Source organism: Piliocolobus tephrosceles, chromosome 11 (assembly GCF_002776525.5).
Source record: "Piliocolobus tephrosceles isolate RC106 chromosome 11, ASM277652v3, whole genome shotgun sequence".
Lineage (NCBI taxonomy): Eukaryota > Metazoa > Chordata > Mammalia > Primates > Cercopithecidae > Piliocolobus > Piliocolobus tephrosceles.
Genome location: NC_045444.1, coordinates 35,449,093 through 35,463,329, shown reverse-complemented (window position 1 = coordinate 35,463,329; position 14,237 = coordinate 35,449,093).

Sequence of the window (14,237 nt, the reverse complement as noted above, 5' to 3'; positions counted from 1 at the left end):
TGTGGAAGCTGGTGAAGAGGCTCAATTTTGTAGGCCCTTAAAAAGGGTCAGACCACGTGTGCCCAAGATATAGTTCCAGGCTTCCCTGATACCAGCTAATGTACATTGAACATGTCAGGTGAAAGGCAGTTATTTAAAACTGTTAGCTCTCCTAATCTTTATAACAACCTTGTGAAATAACTTGAGTTGCTAGAAACAACATGCCTGAGGCTCAGAGAATGGAGGTAACTCACTCAAATCCAAAAAACCTAATCATGGGGCCAGGACTCTGACCAAGGTGTGTCTGATTACTGAATTGGAACCTGAATTTCAATTTTAGAGCTCCCCAACCAGTGACCATGCATTGACTATCGATGTACTAGGAGCGTCTAAGCAGGGCCTTGGATGGCTGAGCTCCTATGACGTTTCCAGACCAGGCTTTGCTTACAGTGTAAACATTCTCTTCTTTCTTGTTAGTGTCACCAACCTGAGGCATCTTTGTTGTACCTCAGTTGCCTCAGGAACTTCCATGGTTACTCAGTGTTCTCCTAGGTAAGTAGAAATTTTCCAGCCTGGCATTCAATAACCTCAACAACGTTAGGGAGGTGAAGAGCATTGGATTTCAAAATCAGGTTTCTGCATCTCAGAGATCAGAGTTGGATTCTGGTTTCCCCATGTGACAGACGTGTGATCTTGAGCAACTTAGTTAACCTTTTGATGTCACTGATTTATAGTTGTATCTAACTCATAGGGGTTTCTTGATTATTAAATGAGATAGAATACATGCAAGCACTTTACACAATTCCTGGCACAGAGTAAAATGCCAAAAACTTTGCTGCCCCTGCTATTATTTTGTCCTATAGACCTACCCCTCTTTAAACAAGCTGGGCAGTTTGCTGGTTATTTATCATGGCTTGTACTTCTTCATTGTCATAGATTGTATTTGAGGGCAAATAGTTTATTTGGGGAAGTGATCCCAGGAAGCATCCATCAGGAGAACACAGAAATGAGGCAGAAAAGGGAAGAGAACCAATATAAAGTTAATGAATATTAGCCAGTCTGGGTAATTGAGGTGCAGCCCCACTGAGTTTCTTCAGGACATTGGAATAAAGCACACCTTGGAGTTGTCCCACCTGAGGGACAAGGAAGCCACTGTTTGTCACTGATTGGGATTGCATTCAGGGGCATCAACTCCCTGATCCCAACAATCTGACCCTGCATGCCCAGGGCACACCTCCATAGCCAGAAAAGGCTATCTGGTAGAGTTGCCATGTTTGCAGCAAGAAGCAACAGGTCTATAGGATGGTAGGAAAACCTTCAGGATCTCCCACACCCACTTCTATGAGTTTGTTGTTACACTTATTTCTACTTGCAATTCCCTCTTTTCTGTCTTTTAAAAAGCCTACTCAGGCCAGGCATGGTAGTTCATGCCTGTAATCCCAGCACTTTGGGAGGCCGAGGAGGGCGGATCACCTGAGGTCAGGAGTTCAAGACCAGCCTGGCCAATATGGTGAAACCCCATCTCTACTAAAAATACAATTAGCTGGGTGTGGTGGTAGTTGCCTATAATCCCAGCTACTTGAGAGGCTGAGGCAGGAGAACTGTTTGAATCCAGGAGGCAGAGTTTGCAGTGAGCTAAGATCATGCCACTGCACTCCAGCCTGGGCAACAGAATGAGACTCCATTAAAAAAAAAAAAAAGTTTACATAGACATTCTCCTCTCTCTATGAAGACCTTCCTTATTGCTCCTATAATGTGGTCTTTTTCATGTTGGAAGTTCTGTGCATCACATGTTATAGTCTTTCCTGGATTACGTTTACTTATATGTTGATTTCAACAATTGACCCTTGAGATAAGGGGTCCTCACTTCCCTTACTTTTCCAGAGCCAAACACAGTACTTTGCCCATAGTAAGTGCTCAATAAATATTTGTTAAATTAAACTGTTTCACACTAAAAATGATTAAACATAAAATGTACTTATCTTCTCCACTATGCAAGTTTCATACTTTCACCTCCTGGGAAATGTTTGCTGGGACATCTCTTTGCCTTCTTTAACGAATTTTGATCTTACATCACATCTAAATGCCTTGGAGTTCCAAAAGACAAATATATCCTCGTGTAATTTAATGGCAATCAGCAGGCCCCCTTTTTTCTTATTCATATACAGAAAGCTGGTGGTCACAGCACGTAACTGATGAGACTAATCTGTCAATGTTCTAATAATTCTCTGCCTGATTGTACCCAGCCCAAGAGCCTGAATAATCACAGAAGCGGCAAATGATTTGATCAGGACTAGAATAGACCATCGATTGTCCTCAAGTGAACTGGGTGTTTGTACAGGATGGGGTTAGCGTGATATCTCAAGGAAGCCCTTCAGGCAGAAATCAATGTTGAGAATTCAAAGTGTTATAGGAAAGGCCAGAGGAAGCTTCTATGAGGTGCAATCGTAGGAGTACTTGGTATGGCAGAAACAGAATTGAAGCGATGAGTTATCATACTGCTAACTGGGATGCTAGCCAAAAGCATTCAAAAAGATTTGAGGATTTTAGTGGATGACTCAGTCCTTTGATTGATTTGACCTCCGTGGTTCTTTTTAGTTTTCTAGATAGTTTGAACTATTTCTAACTCGATGTTAACAAGACAAAAAAGGAAAATCATGTTTTCATTGTGGTGTCAAGAAATAAACAGATGGCAAGACCTTAGCAGTGATTAAAAGGTACTTCATATTTTTGACAATGAAATAAAAATGCTGCATACATATTAAAACTTCATACTTATTTTGATAGGACTTTTATATAAATAGCATTTACACAATTAGGTAGCTCTACTTTGTGGGTAGACTACCTCCAAAGTTTGGTATACATGCCTCCCTGACTCCAGGCCTTGCCTTCATGCTGTGATTCTTTGGAGTCCATATTGCTCTCTTAGTTTGAAAAGTTTTAGTAGTCAAGAGTCTCCTCTTTCCTATACATTTTGCTGACTGGCTTCTGATATTTAGAGAGGGAGCAGCCAAATAGAAGAAAGGCAAAGGGGCACAGGAATGTTTATGTTTGATTCGTACTGTTGTGTTTACCCAGCATCAGAGCTTTTAAAATGCAGTAAGTGTTGAAAACCAACTCTCTCCTATGAATTTCACTTATGGTGTCTTTGTAGAACCCAGTCTCTGATGTTCTTCCACCTGCTATATCTTTGCTGAAGACAAATGATATGTTTGAAAACTATTAATCCTATAAATGTAAATTTCCCAATCATGTCTGATAGCACAAAATATTATATTAAGGAAAACGTTTTCAGTCAAGTAGTATACATCCCATGCAGAATGTTCTTTTCGAGAGCAAAGTTTTCCACCTAGTTAGGCAAAGGCAGGTCACCTAGGGCCCCAAACACCAGGGTGAGGAGTATTTTATTCCACGAGGGAAGGAAGGATTTGGATGATTTCCAGCAAGAGGCCTCATAATCTGATTTACACTTTTAAAAGCTCCCTATTGGCTGTTAGATGGGGGACAGGATCATAGAAGGACAAAACAGCAGATAGAAATGTCGTCTTCATAAAAGACGATAGCTATTCAGACATGGTTGCTGCCACCGAGGGCCTGGGAACGAATCCCCGCAGGTCCAAAACTAAAGACATTGTCAGGTCATGAAGTGTATCTCTCACTAAACTCGGCAGGAGTGGGTCCTCACTCAGGCATGTTTCCTGGTTTTCTCTTTTTTCCTGTTTTGTGCCTTCACAGGGCACATTCTTGCCCATCTCCACACACCAACCCCTACTCCCTCCCTAGTTGGGATCACCTTGGTCTCCCTTCTCTCTTCAGCAGTCCTACTGTTGGCTACACAGAAGACAAAAACTTTGGGTATAAAGTCTGCAAACACTGTGCACATCAAGTATCAGGCATCCTTTAATCCAGGAGAAATAGCCTATAGCTTTAGTGGTGGTTACTACTATTTGGTACCAGCCCCGGGGTTCAAATCATAGGGTCCTCTAACTTATTAACTGTGATGTTGAGCAAATTACTAAAATTCTCTGTGCTTCTATTTTCTCCCATGTGAAATAGGAATACTGGTAGTATTTATCTCACATGATTGTTACAAAGATTAAATGGGTTATCATTTACAAAGTGCTTAGAAGTATACTTAACACATAGTAAATGTTACTTGAATGACTGCTGTGGTCGTCATTAGCTACCATTTAGAGCTGTGTGAGGAATAGATAAGTAACGCCTAGTAAAGCACGTATCTTGGGGGTACACACATAGACAGTAAGTGCCCAATCAATGCTAAGCTATTATTACCTTGCTCAAATATGACACGCGTGTCAGAAATGACCGCTGTTTATTTATTTATTTATTGCCTCTCTTGCTGTTTCTAATTTCGTTTTCAGCCCCTATGAGGTCACCTATGTCTGTGCCTGTGTCTGCGATGAGTATATTTAACCTCAGGGCCAAGACAGAAGATATTGGAAGAGAAGCAGAAGCCGCTGGCTCATTTCCCAGTTTCTTTGTTTTTATGGAAAAAATAAAAGCATTTCCTGTCAGAACTAGGTACCACATTTTTGAGACTCCAGCTGAGATTGAATAGTTCATTAATTTTGGCACTCCTACATGAAATGAAAGCAGTTTTGGAAAGTATGCCTCTATCTGGGTTAATTAGTATACGAGAACATTGGGACTTTAACTTTTTTTTTTTTTTTTTTTTTTTTTTTTTTTTTGCTTCTGCAATTCTTGTAAGTATTTTGCTTAGGTTCATGCTGTATATAAACATATAAAAACAGCTTTATGTATCCATCCTGTGATAAAAGATAACTGGAATATTTATGGTGTTGAAGGGACATTTTGGGGAAGGGGAAGTATACAGACTGTATTACAGAGAAATTTGAAAGAAACAGAAGAGACGGAGGTTGGGGAAAAAAGATGAAGCTGTCTGGATAAGAAGGGATGTCTTAAAGAATGAACAACAGCAAAAGGAAGCACCATGAACAGCCTGTTCCATTTTGATGTCTGACTACACATATCCCAGCTTCATTTTTATCATCTTAATGTTCGTGTCGTTACTGACTTCCCTGACTTCTGTAACTTCTGAATGCGTCTTAAGGAATCTCTCCAATTATTTGAGTTTTTTGCAGATATTTAAAAGTATTTGGCTTCAAGGTTCTGTTACATGCTTAGTCATGCCATGAGTAGTATAAATGCCGGTGCTGCCTGCAGCATACATCAGTTCCAAGTGGATTATTTTTCCCTCTTTGTTTCCACCAATTTGTTACAACACAACTGGCACTCGACGCCCAGATTGAACGTTATATCATACCCTCTCTTTGGCTCTTGAAAAATTACAGAACCCCCTTTCCTGCTGACATCCTCATAGGTTTAATATTTCAGTTTAAACGTCAGGGTAATGTGTAGATGCATTGTTGTAAGTTGTCTAGTGCAAAAGCATGAGATGGACAAGAGGAAGGTTGGAAAGTACCTACAAAGGCAAACTTTTAAAAAACTATATAAGTTAATTTAGTCAAAAGTATTTTCCTTATTTCAGGTAATTAATTGTCTAGGCTGCCTGGCTAGATGGGGAATTAGCAAGTATTTAGCCATGAAATGTGGATCAGATACTTCACATGATTATTTTATCCATTCTTTCCTATAACATTATAAAGTAATTATCATTATCCTTTTACTAATAGGAAAACTGAGGTTAAGAGAAGTGAAATAAATAGTCCAAGGGCATGCTGTATGTTAGTGCATTTATAAAATTTATGAAATTAATATTCACGGCAGATGAGTCTAAATCATCTGAGATTATTTTTTGTACCTTTCTTCCTATATGCATGTGATCACCAGAGCCAGTCCTGGCCCCAAGCTGCAGGGAGATGGAACATATGTGTTTTAATTAGTATTACTCAGGCCCTTAGAATGTATCACAGAGAAAATGAGATCACAGATGCTGCAGTGTGTCATACACTCTGGTTATTTAAGGTTGTGTAATAGAATCCTACTCCAACAGGGGTTTGGATGCATATGGCAAAACAAATCCCAGAATTCCTTGTCCGTTCAGTTCAGGATGGAAGAATTCTCCTGCAGGACCCTGGCAATGGGCACTCTGCCCTGTCTGAGGAATCCTTGAGGATCCTGAAATGGGCTGCCCTTGATCCAGTGTGTTACCATATCTCCCTAATTCTAACCACCCCAGGAGGTAAAAGAGCTTTCTCCTCTCTCTTACACACAAACACACACACACACACACACACACTCCTTTCCTTCGACTCTTAAGAGTTATTTCCTTCCTAATAGATGCTCTCAAGAGACTACAGAAGAGTTGGAACTGTTCCATATCCATAGAAATATGCAGAAACATGTGTGGTTATCCCAGTGACTGGTGGGCTCTTCTGGCATTGCCAACCAAAGATGCTACATGCCCTACAATGTGTGGGGCCATCTGCATAAATACAAAATGTCCCTCCCCAATATCACTGAATCCATGAAGAGTCTTCCTCCATCCCTTCTTTTTTTCACTTACTTCTCAATACTCCCTCTCACAACAATTTATTCCATCAGGTGCCCTGTGGGAGAAGAGAGGAAGTGGATTAACATATCACCCCTAAAAGACAACCTACTGTTCTGGATTGTGATCTCTTCTGATCCAGGTTCTCCCAGTTTCTTGGCTCGCAGTATTCAGTCAACCTGCTGAATACTCTTTATTGGCAGCTACTCAGAAGGCCACTGCTTGAAAATTTCAGCCCTTGGGGTTGATTTTTGCTGCCAAAAACAGCAGTTGTTGAAGTCTGCTACATATTACTGGGTCATCCATATGGGTTTTTTTTTTTTTTTCCAATATGGAAAACATTTGTTCTGCCAAAGTCATGCCTACCCCCAGCATGGGAGTTGACATAATTCCATTTGCCTCTAGCAGGGGAAGAACTGACCTCTATAAATTACATTCTTTAATAATGGTTTTGCCCAGAGAAATCCGGCATTACCCCAGGTCTTTCTCCAGATTCATATAAGCTAAATGAGGTGAAGATTTTGACCTGAGCACCTGGGTGGATGTTATGCTCCATATTAAGATGTGAAAAACTGCCTGGAAAAAAACTGTCTAGAGAGAGAAGGGAACATCAGGGGTTCAGCTTTGGCCTTGTTAAGTTTGAGACGCCTCTTACACATCTACATGGATTTGTCCATATGACAGTTGACGATAGGAGTTAAGATTCCAAGGAGTGACCAGGGTTAGCGATGTACATTTGGGACAGGTAAATAGTTCTAAGTCCTCGGCCCGGTACAGATAACCGCTATGGTTTGAATGTGTTCTCTCTAAAATTTGTGTTGAAACTCAATTCCCATGGTTGTGGTATTAAGTGGTGGCACCTTTTCGGAAACAATTAAGTTGGGAGGGCTCTGCCCTCATAATTGAATTAGTGCCTTTTAAAAAGGCTGGGAAGAACCAGCTTAAGCCCTTTTGCCATTTGTCCTTTCATCATGTGAGGGCACAACATTCACCACCTCCAGTGGATGCAGCAACAAGGCACCATCTTGAAAGCAGGGAACAGGGTCCTTGCCAGACACCAAACCTGACAGCACCTTGATCTTGGACTTCCCAACCTCCAAAACTGGAGAAAATAAATTTCCACTCTTTGTAAATGCCCTAGTCTCAGGTATTTTGCGATAGCAGCAGAAATGCATTAAGACAATAAAGAGAAAGAGAGCATAAATTTAGGAAAGAAAGTCATCTTGGATTGGATAGCTCTAACATTTAGAATTGCTGAATATAAAATCATCAGTAGGTCCTGAGTCTGGTGAATGCTACTAACAGGCGGATTGTCTAGTTATGATGCTGACACTAATGGTTAGAGTGTCAATTGTACTAATCCTATTGTTTTTCCCCAATCGTAAAATAAAGAGTGAGGTATATATGCTTACTTTAAGGTGGTAAGATTATAGATGATTTTTCATTTCTTTCTTGTCCTTTTTTATATTGTTCAAATTCTCTACAGTGGACACATGACAATGTTATGGAACAAATACAATAAACATTTTAAATATTAATAGCCTATATATTGTTTACAGTGCATCTCAACCATCATAAGAGCATGCACACCCCATCACATTATGATGTGAACACACACTGTAAAGGTGAACATCTTTTTTGTGATACTCAATGAATTATGTCTATAGGCATTTAAGTGGTTCTAAAAGTCTAGAATAATGATGCTTTGGCAAAAATCATAAGGCCAAGATGTCAGTGTGGCACAGTGTGGCATTTTGGACATAATAGAAGCATATTTATTGAATAAACAAAAGGTCACAGTTAAAAGTCACCCTATAAGAGCCTATTCGTTAGCTTGAGAAGTGGTTTACAAGCATGTTCCTTATGTTTCTGTATACTTTCCAACTCTCCAAATGTGTAGGGATAGCAAAAATGCAATCAGGGAAATAATTCTTGGCCACAACTCACATTCCAAAGGAAAGAATAACAACAACAAAATACCCAAGCAAAACCATCAAACCACATCCTGGTAAAAACCTTTAATGTGCTGCTAGGGCATCATCTGGTCCCCATCATTACCAGCTGTGACTTGCATACCCGGGAAAGGCCAGACTTCAGCAATAGGAACTAAAATCAAAGGCCCATGATATAGCTTTGAAGTTGAATGTGTTTAGCAGCATTTTTAACTAAGGTGGTGACTACAGAATTAGAAGAAGGGATGGACAGGGCCAGTATAAGACAAAGTTGCTAGGCACTATTTATAAAAATATGAGGAATCTTTGCAAATCAAGATAGGATAGTAACTTCCAGGTCTATCACAATTAATCTTCCATTTTTACATTCAGTCAATGTGAATTAAAAGTCTACTTTGAGCAGAGTACATATGGGTGCTTGGATAGATGAGATAATAAGACTGAAGCACTTTACATAAAATGGAGAATGCTGGGCACAGTTGCTTATGCCTATAATCCCAACACCTTGGGGAAGCCAAGGCAGAAAGATCACTTGAGCCCAGGAGTTCAAGACCAGCTTGGGTAACATAGTAAGACCTCAACTTTACAAAAAAAAAAAAAAAGTTTAATTAGCTGAGCATGGTGGTGTGTGCCTGTAATGCCAGCTACTCAGGAGACTGAGGTGGGAGGATTGCTGGAGCCTGGAAAATAGAGGTTTCAGTGAGCTGAGATTGCACCACTGCACTCCGGTCTGGGAGACAGAGCGAGACTAAATAAATAAATAAAATGGAGGAGAAATTAGTAAATAATCTGAAAGTAACATAAGCAAACATAATCTTAATATCAAGTTATCACAGCTAGAGTACATAATTCCTAGAACACTTACTAAAAGTTCTGCTGTAAGAAGCTTATCTTGATTAACTTATTTGATCACACATTTCCCTGCCTAGGAACCATTGTTCTATGGAATGTGCTCTAGGCCTACAATAAAAGCAACATTTTCCTAAATTCTTTGTTCGTGAAACCCTTTACCCAGAGCATTTCAAAAGAGTTGCATTTCAAAAGAAACACACTTGCTAAAAATCCTTCCAGTAAAGATTAGACTCATCTAAGATTAATTAGGAAACAACTTTGGAGAAGCTGGAGCAGAGTTTGGAAAGAGAGAGGTAAATAATTTGGTGAATAAGTGAGTGGAAGGCATGTTAGGCTGAAGGAGCATGCCATGGATTAGAGATTGAACTCGTTTGACATGGATGAGAACAATTTACATTCACAGAAGAAACACGAATTCCAAAGTAGGCTTGGTTCAGGGAGCTTTCTCTAAGAATACTGCAGCAGTCCTAGCATATTGGGTAACTAGAAAAGTCAACCAGCACTTTGAATCATAATTACTAAGAGGTCAATGAGAAGAGAGCAGGTAAAATCTTGAAGAATCCATTATCCTTATAGATAACACATCACAGAAGAGAATTCTTAAATTGTTTTTTAAAAATGTTGTCCTGAATAATTCAAGAGTTGCCACAAATTTTTAATGACCTCAATATTTCAAAGCTAGCATATTTTAAATTCATTTTTATTCATTTGTCTAAGTTTTACTTCTCCCTTGTAAAGCTGTATGCTTTACTATAAGACAAATTAACAGTACCATTTAATGCATTTTTTCCTTCTAGAATCCAGAATTATCACCCATAAGGCAGAAACTCTGCCAGTTATAATCCTATCCTCAAAAGACATCATCAAAACGCTGATTCATACTGACTAAACAAGCTGCATATTAATTACTCATTTCAATGTCAGCATGTTCATTATATATTGCTCTTTCCAGGGGAAGGAAAGATAAGGAGATGCTAATGCTTCTAGGGCATTTCATTAAAATGCACAACGCTCAAAAAATAAGTTGCTTTTGCCCTTTAACTGAATTATGAAGAACAAACTTATGCAAATTATAGTGGAACTGAAGGCTTTACCATTTAAAGACAACAGCACATTTTTTGTCACTTTTCATACATGTTTTCAGTGGCTCAAATCTATTTGAGTTATGCAATGGTCTCCCCAGTCCATACTACTACATCCTATGCCTCTTGTTCCTCACCGTAAGCTCTGTCTCACCAGAACGGCATGTGCTGGTAATGCCTGGGGTGACAAAGAGAACTGGACGTAGTAGAAATTCATCTTGGACTGTGTTCACCTGCTCGTCCAATTACAAAGGCTGTTATCAGAGTCGGGTGGGAAGCCTGAGTACGTTATGGTAAACCTTCTCAGAGCTGCTCCTGCCCCAGCCTCCTGGACACATGTATAAGCCCAAGAGAGCAAGATAGAGCTGTAATAGCTAATCAAAATAATTATGTTTAGTAAATTGTGTAGTCCTTCTGTTTCAATTTCCCTACCAGAACATGAGGCAAAGGGAAGAGAATCCAGCTCTCTTTCATTTCCTACCTCATCCCACTCTCCTGACACAAACCCCAGGCAGGTTGGCTATGATGTCAGCTCAGGTCTTCCTTGATGGTGAATCAATCCAGCTGCCAACAGTGCTGAGCAGAGAAACAGGAAAGACTGAAACGGCCAGTGGGGGAGCAAGGAGCAGGTGGGTTCAAAACCAGGAAAGCAGATGCAGAGTAGTGTCAGGGGGACAGAGCTTACGGAAGAGCAATAAGAGGATCAAACTGAGCAGGGCTGCTGGGTGCCTCCAGGGTGAAACTGCTTGCAAGGACATTTGAGGCACCCTTTAGAGGGCCCCAAAATGCTGGTGGGTGGTCTGGCAGGGGACCCGAAAGTCCTTTACCAACAAGTAGGAAAGGCTAGCAAAACTAGTGGAATTTGAGCTGTTCTTATTAATGTGACCTCATGTGGTCCTAGCTGATGAGTCCTAGGAGAAATGTGTGGTATATATGAATCTGGGGAGAGCTCCCCTTTCTCTAATATCAAACAAATGTCTGTAAACTAACATTGTAGGAGAATAAATTTGAGGATTTCAAATGACTAATGAAACATACCAAGTTACTCTTTTTTTTTTTTTTTTAATATTTCAAGCTTAAGTACAAAGCATGGGGTGTGAGCTAATCATGGTAGGCAAGAAAGATGGAAAAAAGGTAGAGAGAGAGAGAAATAGTTCATGGTTCAATAAACACCTATTGTGCTCTTGGCTCTTTGTTGGATTTTTTGTTCATGGCCATTGTTTTAGCTGATCTTCAAAAGGAAAAAAACTGAGTCAAGCATTATTATCATCATTTTACAAGGAAGAGATGAGTTTCAGAGATAGGAAGCAACTTGTAAGGAAGACCACACAGTTTCTAAGCATTGGAGGGAAAATCTGCATCAAGGTCTATGTGATACCAAAGCCTATGCCTGTACCCCTAAGCATGAGCAAGACAACACTCTGGGGTGCAGAAAGAAAACATTAAAATTCCTAATTAGATTTATTATTTTTGACCTATACTTACCAGTAAGATCATTTTAATCCAATCCAGGTAGTGACATACCACATCCGGTTCACAAAATATCCTGAATTAAGAGGGGTTGACAGAAGGATGGTAGCATTCTCCTCATTCATTGGTCAGCTTTTAGTGTATTATGATGTGCTGTAGTTTATGTGGCCCAGTAAAGTCTCTTATATTGAGTTTTTAACTAATACACTTCAGAGAATAGACTAATGGCTCCAAAACATCCTTCTAAAGAAGCAAGAGATTGATGTAAACACTAATGGTGTATACACATGTGAAGCGTGTGAGCGTGATCTCTTTGTCAGTCACAAAAAAAGAGAAACGATGACACAATAGACTCTGACTCAAAGTCAGGCAAAAAAATTCTTTTAATTATCAAGCCTATTTGAGGTATGGGTTGGTATTCATTATTTAAACATTGCCTTTGCCTATGTTACATATTTGCATGCACTGTGCTTTTGGAGGTGTTTTTTTTTCTCAGTAATGAATATTATTGAAACCAAGTATATCCACTTAGAAGCCAATCCATGAGTCACTGTTTCAAATTTTAAACAAATAATTTCAAAGACAATAAACTATTTGGAATAAATTTAATATTAATAAAGTTTAGTACTAGTAAGTTTAGTTTTTTATGCAGAACACAATGATTGGTCATCAACAAATATAAAGCCTTAAAATATTATATATTTCATCTTTGTTCCATTTTGAAACTTTTTTGGAATAAAATAGACATAGTATATTAATTGAATGGGATATATATGAAATTCAAAAAAATAAATTTATTTCTATTAAGAATATATGTTCAAAAAATCTGATAGAGTGTGTTATCAAAAAAATTGCTGGCTGCTCCACCACACATCAGAGTGTAGTGAATATGGTGTGGCATATTAAAAGTTATTGATAAGTATTTTTAAGCAAATAAATAGAAGAAAAAATACTACATAGGCATGATGTATACCTCATAGAGTAAGAGATGTTTGGAAAACAAAGAGTAGGGGAGACAGCCTTAACTTAATTTTAATAAGAAGGTTGAAGTCATCGGAGGGTGACCATACATCGCTGTTAGCCTTGGCTTATGCCTGCTCTTCCACATCCCCCCAGACAATGCCCCTTTCCCCTTCAAAGTGATCTGGTTTAAATGATAAACTTTACAATCATTCTAATTATACAGAAATTTAAAATTTTTTTTAACTTCTTCACGTGACTTTCTCTCACTCTTTCTTTTTACCCTGACCAAGAAAGAAAAAAAAAAAAAAGTATCTTTTTTCATGACCAGTTCTTTCATCTGTACACAGTATCCTTTAAGCTATGACAAATTTATGTTACAGTTTTTCTTCCTTGCAAAATCCATCTCTCTCCCTCTCCTTAGGATCCTTCTTCCCCTGCCTATGAATGTATCCAGGTCTTGCAAAATCTAAAATTAGAATTCAGAAACATTTATTCTGAGATGCACGTCTCCCTTTGAACAGTTTTCCCCCTTTTATTTGGAAAACTTTCTAAAGGAAAGTCCTTGCTTGCTACATTTTCTTCCTTCTGTACTCAACACTGTATTGTAATTGCTGTCTTGGAGTTTCCCACTGACAATGCCACATCAAACACCCTGTTCTTTAGCTTATTCCACAGAAAGTTATTGAGAACTTATTGGAGGACTATGCAGGAATCCCACCCCTTTAACAAAAGAATGGCCCTTCTCTACTTTCAAGACAGTCAGAGAGAGTGTGAAGGGAGGAAGCTACCACCTGCCTACTTAGCCAGATGGACTGAATTGATTGGTCTTCAGATGGTCCCAACCACACCATCCCTCTCTGCAAAGGCATTTTCTTAACCTCCCTCCCCCTGCATCCTTACCTCTCTGAATACTTGAAATTATTGACCAGCTTCACCATCTTAAAAGTTTCTATTATTTTGGTCTACTCTAGGACACTGCAGAATGTAGTATAAGTAATATGTTATTTGGAGTCCGAAGGATCTGGATCTGAATTCTAGTTCTGCCCCTCACTATTGCTTGCTGAATCCATCCAAGTCATTAATCTCTCTGAGTTTCAGTTTCACAGTCTATCAGATGAAATTATGATGCCTAAATCACAGGCTGTTTGCCGCTAATCTTACTAAGACTATTTTCACATGAACATTGTCTAATTTTTTGTTATTATACTTAAAGTTTTCAACTGCCTTAAGTGGCACAACTAACTGGACTGATTGTGCTTTAATCCACATTAACTTGCAATAGAATCAAAAGCATCTTGATTCTATTGGTCACTTTTGATCCAGTGTTTACTCTTCATATACTTGAGTCCAGGCTTTAGGGCAATGACACTGTTTTTATGAGAATGAAACCAGCCCAATTGTCCCACAGAAATAATATTTACAGGTTTTTAGTAAACATAGAAATTG